Source organism: Mesoplodon densirostris, chromosome 5 (genome assembly GCF_025265405.1).
Source record: "Mesoplodon densirostris isolate mMesDen1 chromosome 5, mMesDen1 primary haplotype, whole genome shotgun sequence".
NCBI lineage: Eukaryota > Metazoa > Chordata > Mammalia > Artiodactyla > Ziphiidae > Mesoplodon > Mesoplodon densirostris.
In genome coordinates, this window is record NC_082665.1 from 94,693,912 (window position 1) to 94,715,118 (window position 21,207).

Consider the following 21,207-nt stretch of genomic DNA (forward strand, 5'->3'; position numbering starts at 1 on the left):
TACTTTTTAAAAAATCTGCCAAGACATAGGAATAGTAAGCAGAGTTGTAAAAAATCAATCAACATATATCAATACTCAAAAAAATATATCAATACTCAAAGGAAGAGCAGGTAATTTTTCTTGATCCTATAGAGGAATAACAAGCAGCAAAAGTCATTTTTACATTTATTTTTGTTACATATAACAAAAATAGACAAACTACTACTTACAACCAAAAAGACCAGGGGAAGAAAAGACATCGTCAAAACACTCAGAGAAAGCAATTTGTCAATTCCCACCTTGAATATTGCTTTAAGTCCACTGTTTTCACTACCAGAAGGCTCTGCTCAGTGAGATTATTATGTTTTCACAAACACAACAGTTTCATTGGGAAGTTTCTGACAAATTAGTATCTTTCTAAGAAATTACAAAAGTATGTATCACAAAGAGAACTATTATAAGCTCAGAAAAAGCATGCAAGTCTCAACAACTAGAGAAACAATTAGATAAAGAAAAGACAAATTCTGGGTCAGTGATGATTTCCTTTTCAAGACAGGGTTCGGAAGAAAGGTACAAAAGATAGATGAAAAGTGGTAATACTCAGCGTCTCATAAGCACACATGCGTTTGTGCTGGGTGCTTGTTGGGAAAGAAGCAGGGTGTAATTTTTTTAGTCTCTTAGAAAAACAACTTAGTTCGTGCAAAGACAGAATCCTTTTGAAATCACTTCAAAACGTAGATACCAAAGTGGAAGGCAGGTATATGCTCAGAATATGATCCACCGGAATAGAAATGAACTATGCCCTGTCTCTGATCTCAGTTTCACCTAACCAAGCAAAAGAATCCGGCTGATACAAAACAAAACAAAAACCTATCCTTCAGTTTTCATCTTCAGAGATAACACGCTCAAACCCAAGGAACCAAACATAACTCACTTCTGGTTTTAAGTTAAAACATGTTGAATCCACTGTGACTCAGCACACGGGTTTCACTTACTTAAAGTTGTCTGAAACCAGGTTAGCTTTAATATGGTTATCCAACATAAGAAACAGCCAATGAATTAGGCACAGAATTAGGCAGGAAGAGTACTGGCCTCAGAGCCAGTTTTAGATCTAATCTCAACTTTGGGGACTCCCAAAAAACCCAATTCAATCTCTGTTGAAATTAAAGAGTTGTCTTTGAATTTTTACACACCTACATGCCAGGCATATAGTAGATGTTCAAGAAATGCTTTCTGAATTATCACTACGAATAGCTAACATTTAGCAAGCACTTATTAAGTAAGTACTTCATATGCATTATATCATTTAATCATCACAATAACCCTATGAAGTAGATTTTCATATTATCTGCATGTCACAAATTCAGAAACTGAGGTTTAGAGAGATTAGTAATGTGCCCATGTGACTCAACTGCTGAGTGGCAGACAGAGGACTGCAGGGCCCAGAGTTCTTAATCAATGCGCACTTACACACTACTGCCCCTCTGAACTCAACGGGGCACCGGCCAAAGTAATCGTAGTCATTAAGGAACATATGAGGCTCCTCCAATTTAATGTTTGTTTTATTGCTTGCTTTTTCCCATCACCTGTCTTCCTGGGAGTATTGACTGTAAAAACCTTGGGATCCTTGTTACTCAAAACGTGGTCCGTTGAGCATAGACATCACCCTGAAACTTGCTGGGAATGCAGAATCTTAGCCGTATCGCAGAAACAGAATCTGTGTTTTAACAAGATACCTGGGTGATTCAGAGACATCTCAGTTTGAAAGGCACTGGTTTAGACTAGCTCCAACATGACACACGTTATGAGAGGAGGAAAGAAGCTCTGAGAAGGAAAATACAACAGAAGTGTTATAGTCAGTGAGAACAAAACCAGCTTGCTGTGGCTGCGTCAGGACCTTAATTCACCTAGATAATAGCACACAGATATTTATAAAGGACCTATAAAGATGCCTAGGGAGTTGATGATAGAGACAATGGCTGAATCTATATGGAGTATAACTATAGTTCCACGCCTTCTAAAATCTCCAATCCTCTGTCTTTAGAAGCACGTATCACGTAGCAAATAAAAATACATTAAGTCTTTGGCAAATACTGAATCTCTCATGAGGTGAAGGGTAGAGCCGTGTTATGGACTGATAAGCTCAAGACTTGTATGATATCACCACCTTTGTTCACAATCCAGGAGTCACTTCTTAACAAGGCAACTTTATCCTTTTGAATGTTGACACATTTTTTGAGCCCAACACCGAAGTCAACTTAAATTTGAGTTTAAACTTGATTTAACTTTGAGCTATTTCAATATGGTTTATGGTTTTCTTTTTAAATCACATACCTACATTTCTAGTCAGAAAGTGGCCTACATTTTTAGCCAAGAAGTGCAGGACAGCAACTGTTCTCTCACAAGAGATATGAGTTATGTTGTGCTATGAATCAGAATCTAAAGAAGCATCTGAAGGACTTAATTTTTGCTCACTATTTCTTACCCATTTAAACAGTTATAAAACCCCAATAACTCCACATATAAAGGCCATGCATATAAGTAAAAGTTATCTTAGTGGGAAGTGAGATGTACAGTTGACCTTTTTCTTTATTCCCACTTTTAAAATAAAAAATAAATTACATTCTTTTCCAGTCACAATTCTGTGCTTCCCAGAGCTAAGAGACTGCCCTGCACACAGGTGGAAATCCGTTGTCTTCTTCATTTCTATCTTTTAGTCATTTGAAATCTACTAGGCAGGTTTTTCTCCTTAAAGCCTTCAACTCTATATTCTTGACACTTTCTACGTCCTCCCTGTCTTCATCTAGGGAGAACTAGAACAATTAGAGTGGATTTCTTGCTAATTAATCATCCAGATATCTCCTAGAAGGCTTGCTTTCACCACAATGCATCTAAAACAAGAACTGCTTTTAATTCTCAACCCATTAACTCTGCTACCATCATAAATCGTCCTTGGGATTCAGAGACTTTCTACAGGCTGCATTAAATAACCCAGGGTATTACAATAAAGGCAAGGGGAGGACTTGGGTATGCTCAGAGCCAGAAGGCAAGCGGGAAGACAGCAAAGTTTAGGGCTGTGCGGCCCCCAAGGATTCTGACTCAGAGTTGAGTCCCGAGGCCATGGAAACAGGAAGGCACATATTAACTACAAAGAAGCACTGAAGGGGCCTGAGTCAGCCTACGATGGGGGCTCAGGGGCCTGAGGAGTCCCACGAGAGAATCAAATATACACATAAGTTTCCCACAACAGACCCAAATTCCCATTCTCAGTGAGGCCAGTGATGGACTATATTGAAAACCAGCTACAACTGTGCTAAACCAACCTCATAGCTGCTGGCATTGTTAATGAATACAACACTTTTGGGCATAATTTAGTAATATGTTTGTAGAGTCACAAAATACTTATAGTCTTTGATCTGGTAACCACACTCTAAAAATACAGACGTATGGAAAGCAGTTCACTGCCAAGGACAAATGCAGACATCTGCATTTAGGTTTAAACACTCACAAGTGCAGGCAGGGATTGCCCGGATTGGCAGCTGTTTTGTGAAAAAGCCCCAGGGATTTGGGATGAGCCAGCTTCACTTTAGGGCTCCTCAGGAGGGAGTAGCAAGAATTCTGGCAGCATACACCGAAGTCAGCAGAGCTGGGTCTGAATCGGTTCTCCCTTCTACAGACTGTAGCAAGTCACTCAAATCCTTAAGCCTGGGCTCCTCATCTGCAGCATGAAGATACATTTCCTTGATTCTAAGATGTGCTTCCTGTCCCCCTTCCCCCAACACGCATTTTAACTTTTCTGAAACGGGCAGGACTATTGCATTTTATGTCTCCGTTTAATGTGCTGGCATTTTCCCTCCTCTACTTCTCCCTGAAAAGCTGAAATTTAATTGATGGTGTATCTTGCCATTAACAGCGTCTTAGAATCAAGGAAATACAGTAGTAATACTGACCTCAGTACTGCTGTGAAGATTAAATAACACCACATATATAAGGCACTTTGGCACATTGCCTTGAAAATAGTGACTGTCCCCGCAAAATGGCACGTTAACATTATTTTTTAAGAACCGATGCACTCTTAGGATACATTACCAGAAGAGCAGTACCCAGGAAAGCAGCCAATAATCCCAGCTGCTGGTCAGACTACACTTGGACAACTGTATTCAGTCTGAGGGCCACAGAAAAACAAAGGCAAACCATGGATACTCAGAGAATAGGGACCAGGCTGGAGAAGTCTGAAAAGCATGATATTACGAGGAATGGTTGAAATAAGCTGGAATTTTTAGGCTGCACAAAAATGAGAAGCCTTTTGAACATATCAAGACCTGTGGCCGTAAGTAGATGTTTCCTCTGTGGTTCCAGCGGACAGAGCTGGAACACAGGGATGGATATTCTAAACAGGCCCATGTCACATCAGCATAAAGGAGAACTTTCTAACACTTTGAGCTCTCTAGGAGTGAAAGAGCCCTGGTGAATGGAGAGCTTCCTAAAACAGGAAGTGCTCCGTCAGCGCCTGGATGGCACCGCGTCAGCACTTGCCAGAAGAGCCTCCTTTTTGGTCTCAGAGTCTGCACCCTGTGTCCACTTCAGCTTTAGAATACCACACCTGCGTCTTCCTCCTCCAAACCCGGGCCAGACCTCAGGGGATCACTCTGAGCAGAGGTGGCCCCCTTGGCCTCCATGAGCTAGGGCTCCACCATCTAGGGAAAAGTTAGCACAAAACCATGAAACTGGCAGAAAGTGAAGGGAGGAGAGGACAGATTCACTGGGGTGTCTAGTATTGTAGCAATTCACCTGGGAAGTAAAGATGCAGTTTGGATGAAGACTGACAGATTCAAACTCAGGCAGCAAGAGGAAGTACCAGCGCCTGACCTACTCCATGTAGAATGTTCTTGTTTGGCCCCAAATGAATCCATATAAGGGGCAGACCAGTTTTACAAATGACAGCAAAGGCTTGCTGAGATCCACATTCTTTCCTTCAGATGTAGGCCAGCTCCCTTCTTGCGCCAGTTACATACTCCTTCTTAAATTAACCCTCTATCCATGCTTTAGGGAATAACCTTTATCCATACTCTATGAAAAACTGCTGAGATGCCAGATTAAAACAGAAGCATAGGGCTTCCCTGGTGGCGCAGTGGTTGAGAGTCTGCCTGCCAATGCAGGGGACACGGGTTCATGCCCCGGTCCGGGAAGATCCCACATGCCGCGGAGCAGCTGGGCCGGTGAGCCATGGCCGCTGGGCCTGCGCATCCAGAGCCTGTGCTCCGCAACGGGAGAGGCCACAGCAGTGAGAGGCCTGCATACCACACACACACACAAAAAAAACCCCAAAAAACACAGAAGCATAACTTTGGACTGTGTCTTCTTATCGACATTTATGAACACTGGTATTATGTTTACTATGAACTTTGTGATTCAACTACATTGTCAATGTTGCAAATGTTGTTATCTAAATCTCTCTGAGCAAAGGTGGTGGGTATCAACCTTTCCCAACGAACAAGTACCTTGTTTACATCAGGCGATTAGTGGATGCTTTCACCAGGTAAAAATGAATGGCTCAGTAACTAACTGAAGGACCTTGTCTTATTCCCCAGATGATGCTACTTTTGGTCCAAGAGAAACCTAGGCTATGGCTCAGCCCTTGGGTAGTCAAGGTTTACCTACACATCTTTTGTCAAAGACATTTCTTATGACTGATACCTCTGTCAAACCAGGTATAGTTAGGAATCCATATGACATAAGATCAAAATTCTCTCTTCCACAATTACCACATGCCAGGTGCTAGAATGGAGTTTAGGAGCACAAAGGTCAACAGCTCTCACAGTCCAGGGAAGGAGACAGGCTTTTAACAGCTAATTGCCACAGTGTGTCCAGAACTGCAGTAGGAGCCTGGAGGAGGAAGTGCTCAACCTGGGGTTTGGGGAAGGTTACTGTTGGAAAGGCACACTGGAAACGAGTCTTGAAGACTGGGTAGGAGTTCACTGAGCATACTTGAAGGGAAAGCACATACCAAGAAAAAGAAACAGTTACAGTGTGTTGGAGTACCTAACCTAAAGTCCAATAAAATTATCCTCGCATGTTTGAGCAAGACAATGAGGCAGGGTGAGGGCCATGATAATTGTTTTCAGATATCTGGGGGACTATCTGATTAGGCGCTTGCTTCTCTATGTAGAAGGTACTATGTGAATGGGAAAGGGGCGGTGCCTACGAGAGCGTACATTTCAGTTTAATGTATATAAGGCCATTCTTTAAAAAAGAACTATTTATAAAGAAACTGGTTGCCTGGAGTAGACAAGTTTACTTCACAATTATATAGTTTTGGAGTCACTTTGGGTTCTAATTCTAGCTTAGCTCATGGTAAGTGCTTAATAAATAGTGACTATCCATATTGTGAGATGGTGAACTCACCTTGACACTGTGAGTTCCGACACCAAGCTGTCATCTCTGGCTCTGTCTCATGCATGGGGTACGAAGGTGGACCAGAGACCATCAAGGTCCCTCCCAGGTCCCAGCCCGGGGCTTCATTTCAGTGTCTCTGCCCATTTCTGATCTGGCAATATTCCCTCAGCTCACTAGGAAGGACACTGAAGAAATGTCCATTCATAACCCGCTATATAAATGTTAGCTCTCATTACTACTGTTATTATTATTTCCTCTGATACTGTCCTTCTAGTAACTTTATCATCCCTGCTTTTGTTTTATTCCTGTGTGTGTGTGTGTGTTTAATGGTATGTAAATATTCTTGCAAGCCAACTCAAATCCTCAGTAGTACATAGATGAAGTCAGAAAGAATGAAATAAAATAACTCCTACAGTTTATTATAAATGACACTAATAACAGTAGGTAACATTCACTTAACACTCATGCATCAGGCACTGTGGGAGGCATTATATATGCATTATTTCATTTAATACTCATTAGAACCCTGAAAGGTAAGTACTAGTATTATGATCCTCATTCTACAGGTAGGGAAATTGAGTCTTAGAAAAGTCAAGTTAAGTCACTCAACGTCCCATCCAGTAAGCTGTGGTCTAACCTAACAATTTTGCAGCACAGCCTACAACAATCTCATATTAATGGATATGTACTCCCATACATTTTTAAAATTTGAATACTGAAGATTTTTTATTTGAATCTTGAATACAGGGACTCCAGAAAACAAAAATAAGCCACTTAATCTAGTAAATAGGTGACAACACTGAGTTCATTTGGTCTCAGTCTCACAGTTCAAGACACTGTTGAGGAGAAAGGGCCCACAGAGTAACCAGGTCATGTTCACCTAAGAGGTCTTTGAGCATCAAATTAAAATTTCTAGCTTTCTCATCCAGTGTATGATTTCATTCAATGTTCAGAATGGGCAAATCTAGAGGCAGGAAGTTAGAACAGTGGTTGCCTAGGGCTGGGTAAGGAAGAGAGGGGAGTAGGGAGAGTGGGTACAAGGTCTCCTTTAGGAGGTGCCAAAAATGTTCTAAAATTAGATTATGGTGATGGTTACACAACTCTGTAAATACGCTAAAGAATACAGAATTGTACGCTTTGAAGGGCTTAACTTTGTGATGTGTAAATTATACAATAACAATAAAGTTGTTAAAAAATAATTCCCAGGGTTCAGTATCCAGTGATCTCTAGTCACTCCTTGTGGCTGCTGTCTTTCAGAACAAACATGGAAACCAGATGTGCATTAAGTAAGCCTTTACCCAAGAACAAAATGTTCGAACAACCATGATGAGAATAAAGACCACGCCTGTGAAGCTGGTAAGTTTTCCTTGGAAGCCATAATGAGCCTTCAGCTTCTTTCTCCAATGTCATCAGTAAGTGCTGAACGGTATTAGCTTCTGATTTTTACCAACCCAAGAAAAATGGAAATATAATTTCATTCCTCATTACTAAAATGTTTGTAAGTGGACAGAATGAAATATTAAAACCAGCAGCAATAGGGGAATCAAAAGACCTCAAAAGGCCATAAAAGACTCCAGTCAAATCGACTAGAACCTTGTGACCTTGGGGACTCAATCATTCTGGGCTTTGGGGACCTCATCTGTAAAAGAAGGAGGAGGAAGAATGAAGTCAACTACTCCAAGGTTCTCTTCCACCTTCATTATTCCAGTCAAATCATATCTTCTAAGGACTGTCTCAGTATGTTGACTTGTCCCATTCTAAACATCAGCAACTGCCCTTGGACCAATGAAGAGTTATCAAAACATCTGGACACACTGGAAATCCATGAAAGTGTCTTTCCTGGACTGTTGTTTCAAGTATTTAAGTGAGCATCTTCCCACATCCCTTATTAAATAAACTATATATCTTAAAATTTAATCAGCTATAATGTCTGATTAAGATTTTAAACCTGGTGCCTAAAAATCAAAAGGCACTTTCCTAAAATAATGCAAAAATGCAGCAAAATAATTGCTCTCCAAAGTAAAAATATCCTCTCCTTTATAAAGACTGATCTGCCTCAACTCTAACCTGTCACTCCGAATCTATTTTAATTTTTATTATAAAAATAATAAATTCTTCTTAAAGGAAACCTTAAGTTTACAAACTATCTGAGGAAATTAAAAGCATTCTTAGAGTTACCACCTTAAATAGATTATGGGTGATGTTAACTTACTATTAAATTTTTGTATATCTTGTTTTCATTTTTCTCTCTCCATGAATAGTTTTTATGTTTTCAAATATAAGAGAATCATATTTTTAAATATTAATATGCAGAAAAGTATAAGGAGAAAATTAAAACTGCCAGAAATTCCCACCTTTAAAATAATCCTGGGCTTCCCTGGTGGCGCAGTGGTTGAGAGTCCGCCTGCCGATGCAGGGGGATGCAGGGGACGCGGGTTCGTGCCCCGGTCCGGGAAGATCCCACATGCCGCCGAGCGGCTAGGCCCGTGAGCCATGGCCGCTGAGCCTGCGTGTCCGGAGCCTGTGCTCCGCAATGGGAGTGGCCACAACAGTGAGAGGCCCGCGTACCGAAAAAAAAAAAAAAAAAAATCCCTAAACCCCAATTAACTTAAGGTGATCATCCATTCTGTTCTCTCCCTAAGCATAACACATACAGAGACAGGTATATTTTATTTTATTTTGATATATTTATTTTTTTGATTTATTTATTTTTGGCTGCGTTGGGTCTTTGTTGCTGTGCACGGGCTTTCTCTAGTTGCGGCGAGCGGGGGCTACTCTTCTTCGCGGTGCGCGGACTTCTCATTGCAGTGGCTTCTCTATTGCAGAGCACGGGCTCTGGGCACACGGGCTTAGGTAGTTGTGGCACGTGGGCTCAGTAGTTGTGGTTCTCAGGCTCAGTAGTTGTGGCACACGGGCTTTGTTGCTCTGCGGCATGTGGGATCTTCCCACACCAAGGTTTGAACCCATGTCCCCTGCAATGGCAGGCGGATTTTTAACCACTGCACTACCAGGGAAGGCCCAGGACAGGTATATTTTAAACATGACCAAGTACATGATGCACAAATAGTTTACTATCCAGTGTTTTATCTTAAATATCTATCATCACCATTTCCTCCAATTATAGTTTTTCTTAAGTAAAACTGTAGTAGTTGCACAATGATCCATAATGCAGTTTCCTTCTATTGTATATTTTGATTATTTCCAACTTTTCATGACAATAAATAACACTTCAATAAGTATTTCTGTAGTTAAAGCTTTTGCACTCCTAGCTGGAAAATTCCAATGTATTGCCCTATTCCTTTTGTGATTTCCTCTATTGGTTTTAGGAAGAGAAAGTGCTTCCCCATCCAAATAATAAAACCATTTGATTTCTTTTCTTCTTTCTTTTTTTAAAATATAACTCCTTAACCTATGGACTGTATTTTTACATATTTTGAAAGGTTCCAACCTTATTTGTCACATGTTTAAGTTTTGGCCCAATCTAGAGTAAGTTATTTGCCCCACATTTTCAAATGCACATTTATGTTTTTAAAGGAAATACATGTCTCATATTCCTGGCTCTCCACTAAGCCTCAGAAAGCCTTCAGGACTGACAAAATAACCAGAGCTTTGATTATCAGCAGGAAATCATACTGGGCAGGAATGAAGAGGACACTCATACAGGCCAAATTAAAGCTAAACAATCAAAAGGTCCAAGTTCGAGCCTTAGTGGTTTTATCATTTTAGCCTTAAAAAGTCTCAAAAGTTCCAAGATTAGCTTGTGTAGTTAAAAGACAGTTTTCAACTGTGGGCTTATCCGCCATGTGGACTGGTCACCACTGATCTCATTTACTGACCACGAGTAAGCTCTACATCCTGCCACTGGTCACTGGTTCTTGCCACTGGTTCCCAGCAGAACATGTGAGAAAGCAGAGTACAAGCTCACCCGCACAAACACCCAGTAGGAAAAGGACACAAAGGACATGCCTTACTGGTTGACAGTGGGTCAACAGAAGCATCTTTGAGTAGGAAGCGCAGCACAGATATCAGTATTTACATGGTTGCTTCTCATTAATAATAAAGACTGGATTATATTTCCCAAAGACATCAACTCCTCATACCATTTTTTCCCCACCACAGCACCCCTCTGAGGCACAAGACTATTACTGCTGACTAGCTGCTATGACTTGGGACGAATTATGTAACTTCCCTGGGACAGTTCCATCAACTGTAAAATGGGGATAATAAAGACAATTGACCCCTTAGGGTTGTTGTGAGGATTACATGAGAGGCTTAGAACAGAGACTGCCTTTAGGAAATGCTTTTTGAGTGTTAGTTGTTATTATTACTATTACCACTCCCTCTACTACTCCTGCCACAGGTACTAATATCTTCAACCCCAGAAATGCCAGAAGGTCAAACGTAAATTGGCTTCTTCAGAAGGAACCAAGGAACTGGTGAAGTCTACAGTCAGATCAGCCCTGGGAGTGGAATCTGTCCTCAGCCTTTGCAATCTCTCTGGGAAGTTAGTATGCACTGTCATTATTAAAATAGTTCATTTCTTGAATAAATTGGACTGAATGCTCTGTAAGGTCATATGTAGCTCATGAACCATGATTCTTGTATGTCCCTCCACTGCATTTGTTAAATCTTTATATAGAAAAACACACAGTTCAGCAGTGTACAGCTCAATGAATTATCACATTGACCACCTGTGTGGCCACTACCTTGACCAACAAATAGGGTATAACCAGCCCCCTGTAAGCTCCCTATGTTTTCCCTTTCAGGCACTAATATGTCTCTTTCAGAAGATAAACATCATAAATGAGTTTGCCTGTTTTTGAACTTGCTATGCATAGAATCATACAGTGTATATTATATTCTTTGCCTTCATTAGATTAACATTGATTATAAGATATTTCTATTTTTTTACATACATGTTTAGTTTATTTTCATTGCTATATAATATTCTCTTATAAGAATATCTTCCATTGTAGTATTGGTGAATATAGGGTTGATTTCAGTAATAGACTCTTTTAAAAATAAAAATTAAATTTTATTGAAGTATAAAAAAATAAATAAAATAAAATAAAATAGTTCATTTCTGCGGTGGGCGGCATCACAGTCTCCCTTGCTTTCTGCCCCACTTTCTGATATGTAAACACAAGACCCTTGCACATCGGCACCTTCAGTGAGCAGGGTTAGGAGCAAGAACTCAGCGGGTTAGGCATGAAAAAGGCAGGGGTTGCTGTACAAGATGAATCTGACAAGGCCAGAAACTGCAAATCAAGAACCAACAGCTCCCCAAACAGGCACCTCGAAGATGAAGACTGTGGGCAGGAAACGGGAGTGATCTGGGGTGTGAATGGAACCAGACAATAGGTGAACATTTATCATAAAGGTTCAGCAGTCAGAAAACCCACTCCTGACATCATGATTCCTCCTGGTTATTCATTTCTTTCCTCTAAGTCCTTACCTTCTACTGACATTTAACCTTCCTGATGTTTCGAGTATGGGACAATTCATGTTGAAATAATGGATCATCAGCTATGTTCATAACCATCTGAGATTTATGAGGCATCAAGGGTACTTTTGACTGTTAACAAGAAAGCACGTTGGATAAAAATTAATCGGCTCAAAGCTTAACCTGATATGGAATGGGAAAAATGTCCATCTCTACTTGATTTTAGCCAAAAAGCAGAGATGTCACAAAACTAAACCAGTCTGGCAAGATGAGAACAAAACTGCAATGTGTGTGCCAAGCCTGGAATCAGGAATAAGATTTGCCTCCGTCCCAAATTACAGATTTTGAGCACTCTATTGTACAGTCTTTTTTTTCCCCTCATGTTTGGAGGAAGCTTATTGTAATGAATATCCTTTGGGAAAACCCTAAAATCTGGTTTTTAAGGAGTTTCCCCTCTTACTCTATCCTTTGCCACATTGTTTATTTCTGTTTCTAATCAGTACTGTTCTGTTATCATCTGTAGAAGAAAAGGCTGCGAAGCACTTGGGAACACAGAAACTGAGACCTACCAGACCTAAATGAGCTTTAGGTGAGCTTTTTAAGACTTATCCATGCCAGCTAAGTGCAAACAAGTAAGCAACAAGTAAAATGTCTTAACACAGTCCTTTAAATCATTGAGGAGCTACAATCAGATTGACAGAAGTCTTCTTTAAAATTTTAAGTTAATAGCATTTAATAATTAATAATAGCACATATGCAGTACTAGCATATATTAAGCAAGTCATAGCAATCTCTGCTCTTTTTTTTTTTTGGATTTACTGTTGAAGAAAATATCTGCAGAGGCAGGGGTAATAATACAGCTGTACAATTGTGTCTTGAGGGGGATAAAGTACAGTCAATTTCGCAATCCTGAGATAGCATGCAGCCATAACTCTGCAACTTCAGCCTCAGCAGAGATAGGACTGGGATCTTTAAACTTTAGCAAATCACCTCAAAGATTTCTTTAAGTACCTATTTCTGTCTCCCTTCTCCCTCAATTTTATATTTTTAAACACAGGAGAACCTGAGAGAACAGACCCTTTCTGAAACACTGTATTTCCCAGCGAGGGAAAAAAGAGGAGACTCAAATGGCAATAACAGAAGCATATTAGCATATTTTAAAACACCCATACTGGGACTTCCCTGGTGGCATAGTGGTTAAGAATCCGCCTGCCAGTGCAGGGGACACAGATTCGAGCCCTGGTCCAGGAAGATGCCACATGCCGCAGAGCAACTAAGCCCATGCGCCACAACTACTGAGCCCACAAGCCACAACTACTGAAGCCCACGTGCCTAGAGCCCGTGATCCACAACAAGAGAAGCCACTGCAATGAGAAGCCCACGCACCTCAACTAGAGAAGGCCCACGCACAGCAACAAAGACCCAATGCAGCCAAAAATAAATAAATAAATAAATTTATTTATTTTTAAAAAACCAGCGCTTACCTTGAACTAAAGCATACATAAAGTAACATAAAAGCCAATATATTTCATAAAGTGTTGCAAACTTGAAAACATCATCAAATCGAACTACATACTCTTGTAAAACAACTTCATGCTGGATTGCTTTGGTGACAAGTAAACAAAGGTAATATCGCTCTCTAGGTGTCTAAGTTAATGAAGTTAAGGAAGATATTCTCTCGATACTTCGCTCTATTGACTTAATTTCATTTTAATACTGTTAGCAATCCTTTCATTGTCTTACAAAGCACACTCCGTTTTGACAGTCATATTTATTCCTAGAGGAATCACTTAAGAATAAAAACAGTGATGACTAAGGAAGGGATTCAGTCCAGCTTGATCCACCTGTACACTCTGCCCACGTCAACTGTTATGCAGGTATTTTGTGAGGCATTCTAGGAAAATGTCAGACTTTTCAAAAAGAAAATTAAAATCATATTCTGGTTCCTTGTAACTATAATCAGTAGGCCCCAGAGAAAACCATGCATCAGGCAAGCACGCACAGGGTGTGAAGGACACCACTGGCTGGGGCACTACACACTGCCGTCTCGTGTTCCATAAAGTAAAATCAACCATGTATAAAATCATAGTTATTCCTAGAAGATATAATGGGAAGACACAAAGAAAGGAATTCTGAAAAAGGAATTGAAAATGCATATGAACAGGTACAAATCTCTAGACTGCACATCCAACACATAAATGTCATTTTTTCTTGGCTTCCACCTGCATTTAATATTGTCCAGCAATGCATATATTACAAGGAGAACCATAACCCCCAGACCTCCCCGTAGGATCGACGAACTCACATTATTTTCTAAAAGAACGCAGCAACAGCACAAATGCTATGCTGACTGTCATGTCATCGCCCCGTGAGGACAGAAAGAAAATCTGACACATGCAGCAGAAAGTTCAAAACCTTATTTACTAACCTGGTGCCCCCGTGAAAGTAGTCGCTTCATATTGCTTTGAAGAAAGAATCCATACTATGAAACTAATCTCCAAAGCAGCTGATAGCCGACAGGGGAATAAAAACTGACTCCCCCGAGAATCCACAGACACAGGGAAAGCAGTCTGTTCCCAAGCCCCGTTTTTGGCAACTCCCTAAAGGCCACTTAAGTCATAGCCAAGCCCACAAAGCACTTTAGCCTATAAGCTTTAGTAATGAACTTGAAACCACTCCCACATGTTAAATAGACACTGGGCTGCTGTGAGAAATAAAACTCACATACAGAATGAGCTAAGGCTTCAGGCTTCATTTTTGTGCTTGCTACCCAAGAAAACTGTAACACACCAGCTGAAACAAAGAGCACTCTCACTCCCTTCTTGCCCCTCAGATGCTGTATTAAAGTGACTCACTCATTTCAAACAAGAGGAATACAGTCTGCCCTCCACTAGTGCCACGAAATGAGTTTTATATTGTTGCCCAAATTGGTGGTGGTGGTGATGGAACATATAGCACTATAATTTCACATTGCCTAAGAGGGACCACATGAAGTTATTTCTTCTGAGAACCAAAGGCACATACTATCACTATTTCTAGATTTTTAAAATACATTAACTAAGCATAAAACCTCATTAATCACTAAAGTCTAAAAATTAAGTTCAAGAGGAAAACTTATGAAAGAACCTTCTAACTTCTGATTCTGACTTAGTGTCTGTAACTGTGAAAATCACTCATAATTCAATTTCATCTACAGTTAGGTTATATTATAAAATAAAAAAGGTTTTTGGTGGTTTTGTAGTTTTTTATAGTTTAAACTGGGACTTAATATGACTCACAATGGTTTCAAAGTAAGAAATTTATTTTTCATTCTAGAAAAATGTAATTGATAATTTAAGGCATTTATATCTTAAAAAAATAATGTTCCAGTACATCGCTTAAGAATAAAAATCCGGGCTTCCCTGGTGGCGCAGTGGTTGAGAGTCCGCCTGCCGATGCAGGGGACACGGGTTCGTGACCCGGACCGGGAAGATCCCACATGCCACGGAGCGGCTGGGCCCGTGAGCCATGGCCACTGAGCCTGCACATCCGGAGCCTGTGCTCCGCAATGGGAGAGGCCACAACAGTGAGAGGCCCATGTACAGCAAAAAAAAAAAAAAAGAATAAAAATCCATGCGTTGCTTTTTAACATGAAGTGTCCACAGTTACACACAATCTTCCCCTAATTTTCAATGCCAAGAGCAGTTTTAATTCTTGTTTCCATGATTTCTATCTTATTTAAATAAGACCTATTTAACATAATGGTCAAGGTTACCAAATTTAATGTTTCTTCTGAGCCATAAAGATGGGACCAAATATTCCGAGGAAAACTTGATTCACTTGTTGCCAAGTAGATTTATATGTATTTCCGGTAAAATTCAAGTTACTCAAAACCTATGAAACAGAAGTCGTTAGCATATTAGCCCAACAAGATCAGGAATGAAAAGCCCTGAAACTCCCTCAGATCTAACACTCACCCTGCTGGCCTCTTCTACCCACTCCCAGGGTCAGGGCTGAACAGTTTCTCCAGGGGTCACTTCAGAATGACAGGGCAAGACAGCCACCTCAGTGAGAAAACCAGCCTCAAGCCCTGGCCCATGCCTTATAAAGGAGCCAGTGCCCCACCTGGTGGCAAAACCTAGAAAAGGCTGAAACAGTTAAACCTCAGGGGAAATACTGCTTCAATGTTGAAAGAAAAAGGGAAGAAAAGGATCAGTTATAAGAGCACATTAATGTCACAAACAATGGTGGTAGGAATCATGAAAAATTTCTCCCCACAGAGCACAATATTTATAGAGGATATGAAAACACTCATGCAAAAAAAAGTAATTACATTCAAAACCATCTTTTTATGTGGATCGGTTTGCAAGAATATATGATGATATGCATTCCCAGAGAAATCCTTTGATAAATAATATTGATCTCTCTTTTACCCAAAGGGCTGCAAGAAAAATTCCGGTGAGATCAACATAATCTCTGAAATGGAAGAACTATGGATAAATCCCCAACTCAACTAGCTAACTGCTGGTGGGACGGTGTCTCCATCATTCTGTTAAGAGGCTGTATCCCCAGGAGTCCTCCTACCTTTCTTTCAAAAAGTATTTCCTTTTGTCTCACATAAATTATTTCTGCTAAAATCAACGTTCTGATATCAATCTCAATGCAGATGAAGAACAGTTAAATATTGGGTTTCGAATAACACAACAGTCTTTAATAAAACTCCAGCAAAAATAAAAGTATAGTAGGATGTGACTTTTAAACGAGCCCAGGGCTTCCCTGGTGGCGCAGTGGTTGAGAGTCCGCCTGCCGACGCAGGGGACATGGGTTCGTGCCCCGGTCCGGGAAGATCCCACATGCCGCGGAGCGGCTGGGCCCATGAGCCATGGCCGCTGAGCCTGCACGTCCGGAGCCTGTGCTCTGCAGCGGGAGAGGCCACAACAGTGAGAGGCCCGCATAGAGCAAAAAAAAAAAAAAAAAAAAAACGAGCCCAAGCCACAATACTGAAACTAAAACTAATAAGAATAGCTGATATTTAAGCTCTCAGTATAAGCTAGGCATGGTTCTAAAGGGCTTCAGGAGATTAATTCATTTATATCACACAAATCCATAATTATGCCAGTTTCACAGATGAGAAAACTGAGGCACCTAAAGGGTAAGTATCTTGCCAAGATCAAGCAGCTAGTGGCGGAGCTGGGATTAGAACCCAGGTCATTTGGCTCTGAAGTCAGCGCTGCTAACCACATACTTTGATAATGCTGTCCTCCCGAGTGCACACCACTGGTGAAACCCTGCCAGACTCTGCTCAAATGCAAGGGAGCAGGAGTTGGTTGGACAAGAACTGCTCTATGGACAGTCCTCATGACGGCACAGGCTGGGAAAGGCTGTCCAGCCAAGCAGTCACAGAACTGAGACCTGGAGGCCAGGAGGCAGGTAAGGGATCCCCAGGCAGAAGGCACTCACTCTGTCTGCCAAGAAAAAGGGGGAAGTGGGGAGTGGGCCGCTGGAGGGACCATATAGGGAGCTTGGTGAGGCTGGGGGACCAACAGAAGAAAACTTTGCGAGGGAGGCGGGAGTCCTCCGATGTCACATCATGGAGGTAAAGAGACATCACCAAGACATTTTAAACCACAGTGTGTACATGTTGGAAAGAGAAGTAAGAAGGAACTAAGCCCTGTAGGGTAAGCAGGAATTTAGAAGACGTTGCAGGTAAAGAAAAGGGCAGACCAGCACTTTAAAACGCACAAGTCTACACTTCCATAAACATTATCAAGGAGGCTAGGGCGGTAACCCTGGCCACAGCAGCGCTCACTTACTTGCTCAAGCTAGGTCTGGGGCCTGAGCCATGTGGAGGTTGTTAATGCTACCAACAGAACAGGGAACACAGGAGGAAGAGCAGGCTGGCGGGAGGAGCAGGGGTGGGATGGACAAGCCGAGAAGTTGGCTTTTCGAGGCCGAGGCCGAGTGCGAGGTCCTGTGGGTCATCCAGGGTGGATGTGCAGTGGGCTGCCGGAGATACAGGTCTGGTGCTCCTGTCCCCTGCATGGACGGGAGGCACACATCTAGGGTGACAGCAGCTGGAGGGCAGCAGCGGGGCACACAGTGTAAGAGGAAAGGGTGAAGTTTTAAGGCAAGGGGTATCTGAGGATTTCAGAGAGGATTCAGGACATGGATAGGGAAATTTTTTACTCACCTTTAACTGAAATTTAGCATTCCCTTCAATTACAAATGTAGGCAATAATTCACAGTAAAATTAGGTGTAACCGTGACTTGTCACAAGTAGCAATCAAAGATATCTTCATATCACAGTACACTATTGCAAGAATCTCAAAGTATCGTTTCCGCTCATTACTACCCCAAAATTACAGTAGTTATTAAATCTGCCACTAGCTCTTGGTAGGTAGTGTGTTAATAAAGGGTGGATGTTATTATATTATTACTTTTTTGGTATAACTGTATATCGGTCTAATTGGTTTCCTTGGTAACCCTATGCATACTGATTTTCATGTCTGATATTTTCACTGTAAGAATCTTTATTGCAAGCAGTTCTGCTGCACAGCTAATTGGCCATAAGACAATTTTGCCATAAAAGATGAAATAATGAAACTAAAATAGGGACATTAAAAAGGACATAACGAAACATGAAAAAGTAGTAACAAATTTTTTAAAATATCTTCTTAGTGAAAGTGATGATACTTCCTTTCTCAAAGTCAGTCATTAAGGATTCAGGATCTCATGTTGGACATAAGTTCTTCATGGTATAAAAAAAAATCTGCTGTAAGGCTCTTCAGATTTCCCTAGAAGTAAACCGAACAGACAAGGGATGCTGCTATTTATCTATATGTCACATATATAAACGTATATATAAAGTAGAACATATATGGACTACATTTATATGTTCCATGACAGTCCTTATATTTCACCAAATCATCTAAGCCAGTTTCTATGCCAAATATGAAAATTTTGCCTACATCACGTTCTCCACTATCAAAGAGCAAAAAAATTTCACCATTTTCATAAAACTTATCAAGTATCATATAACCATTTCTTTCTAGGAGATGAGAAGCTTGATTCTTCCTTTGCCTCCAACTTCTAATACTGCGTGATAAACTTGGTAAAGACGGCATTACAAAACAAGCTGTTGTATCTAAATGAGCTAAAGAACTGATAATTAATGCTTAGACTGTCGTGTATTACTAGCTGCCTCTTTTATATTTGCCATAGTTTGGTAAACTTGCTTCTGACGGAATAGAGGGATGACTGTACTCATCGAAGGATTTGCAAACTGTTATGCTATTTTCTGGTATAGTATGCAGTCTAGCTTTACACTCTCTTATTTCACACTTCAGTAAGTTTTCTTTTCACCGTATTTTCTATCAAGTTGCTATAACGTAGTCAAAACCAAACTGTCGCCTAGTTATTTTATCTTTGACGGCAAAATTGCCTTACGGTCAATTAGTTGTGCAATGAGACTGCTTTACGGCAAAGATGTTTACGGCAAAAACAGCTAGAACCTCTAATTTTATTCGTTTAAATTTATGCATTTAACTTAATGCATTAAACATTATTCTGAAAAGGGATTCATTAGAGTCACTAGAATGCCAAAGGGGGGGTCCATGCACACACACACAAAAACAAAGAATGTCTGATTTAAGGGGAGGGAGGAGAAAAACACAGGAAGACACTTAAAAAAAGGAATACAGGGCCTCCCTGGTGGCGCAAGTGGTTGAGAGTCCGCCTGCCGATGCAGGGGATACGGGTTCGTGCCCCGGTCTGGGAGGATCCCGTGTGCCGCGGAGCGGCTGGGCCCGTGAGCCATGGCCGCTGGGCCTGCGCGTCCGGAGCCTGTGCTCCGCAACGGGGGAGGCCACAACAGTGAGAGGCCCGCATACCGCAAAAAAAAAAAAAAAAAAAAAAGGAATACAGAAAAGGGGAGACCGAGTATGAGATGATCTGGATTCAAACCCAGGACTTCTGATTTGTGTTCTTTCCTCCACCAACCATAGAACCCCTTCATTTGTGTCAACAAAGTGCTTTCATAGGTATCAGCTCACTAGCTCATCACAAAGACCCAGAGCAGGAAAAGGCAGGCGACACCAACCTGCCTGAAACCTCAGAGAAGCCGCTGTCCCAAGAAGACATCACTCCCCGGGCCAGTCCCAGGCGTGGAACCTGGCATCTGCCCCCCCCCCCCCCCCCCCCCACGGAGGCGAGCCGTAGTCCTGAGCACAGAAGAGGCGACGATGAGCCGAGCTCTCATATCACATTAGCTAGAACCTGATCAGGAGAGGACAGAAGAGTGAGCGCAGAGCCTGACGAGTAGATCCTGCTTCTCTTCAGGCTTCCGTTTGCAGGGAGGACTAACAATTTATTTGGATGCTTTGCTCAAAATTCTTTTATTTAGTTCTGATTCTTGAACGGGGTGAATTACAGGACTTACAGTATTTCAACTGTTTGATTGTCCTTTGGCTATAATCAGAACAGAAGCCTATACTTAGGCAATGTTTGAAATTCGATAAACAGGCTGAAACAATGCGCTCTCTGTTCTCTCCTGGCTGTGCCCACCGAGGGGCGTGCATTATTTAATGTGTCAGAGCCGTGTTGCCAGGGCTCTGTTAACGACAACGTGGCTTATTGTCCTCACATCCATTCCCTGTTCTGCCACATCTGTCATGGCTCATATCTAAATTTTATCTTTTTTGTTTTATTTTGATTCTCTTACAGGGTCATTTTCTTAACTACTACAAATTGCTCTGACATCTAGTCTAACGCAGCAAAAGGTAACATTTATTTTTTAACTTCTTGATAACAAAAAAGGGACACAAGGACACTTTTAGATTGCTGCAAATTTACACAAAATTATATCATTAAAGCAAGTTTTATCTCGTGGTTGGCTAGATAACCCATCTTTTTTTTAAAAAAAAATCTGGTCTGTTCACAGGTTACTCTGGCCACTTCTCATATAATGTGTATTTCCTTTTACATGATAATGAGAATGTGGCTATACACGACTCACCTAATATCCTTGTGGGGGAAGAAAACTTTTCCCTTCTTCCCTTTAGGTTCTTTGGCTGGTCTAATAATTAAATTGACATAGACAGATTAATAGGAGAAATATACATTTAATTTTGTACATACGAGAGCCGGTGAAAATATGAGATTCAAAGAAGCGACCGAAGCAGGCAACTTTTATGCCTTTTAGACAAAAGAAACAATAAATCTGTGAAAAATTGACAAAACATATGGGTTTGAGCTTGGGGTAGCAAATTAATGAAGAAGTAACAAGATTTGTTTATATAGCCTTCTCGGCCCTGAACTCCCTGTCTCTGGCAGTAAGGATGCCTTCTACCCTCCTGGTACAGGGAGGACCCCTTTCACATGGGAGAGTTACTTCCTGCTCTCAAGGAGACGAA

The 21,207-nt window shown here is 41.1% G+C and overlaps 1 protein-coding gene across 3 annotated transcripts in view; it reads right to left on the reverse strand.

The window, feature by feature from the left end:
- PLD1 (phospholipase D1) overlaps positions 1–21,207 on the reverse strand; it is a 201,175-nt gene that overhangs the window by 134,258 nt on the left and 45,710 nt on the right. Inside the window, exon 1 of one of the 3 annotated variants that reach the window (XM_060099135.1) lies at positions 14,247–14,395. The exons of the other annotated variants lie outside the window; for them this stretch is intronic. The gene's annotated coding sequence lies outside the window, so the exon portion shown is untranslated. Of the gene's footprint in view, positions 1–14,246; positions 14,396–21,207 lie in introns of those variants that run through there. 3 annotated transcript variants of the gene reach the window in all.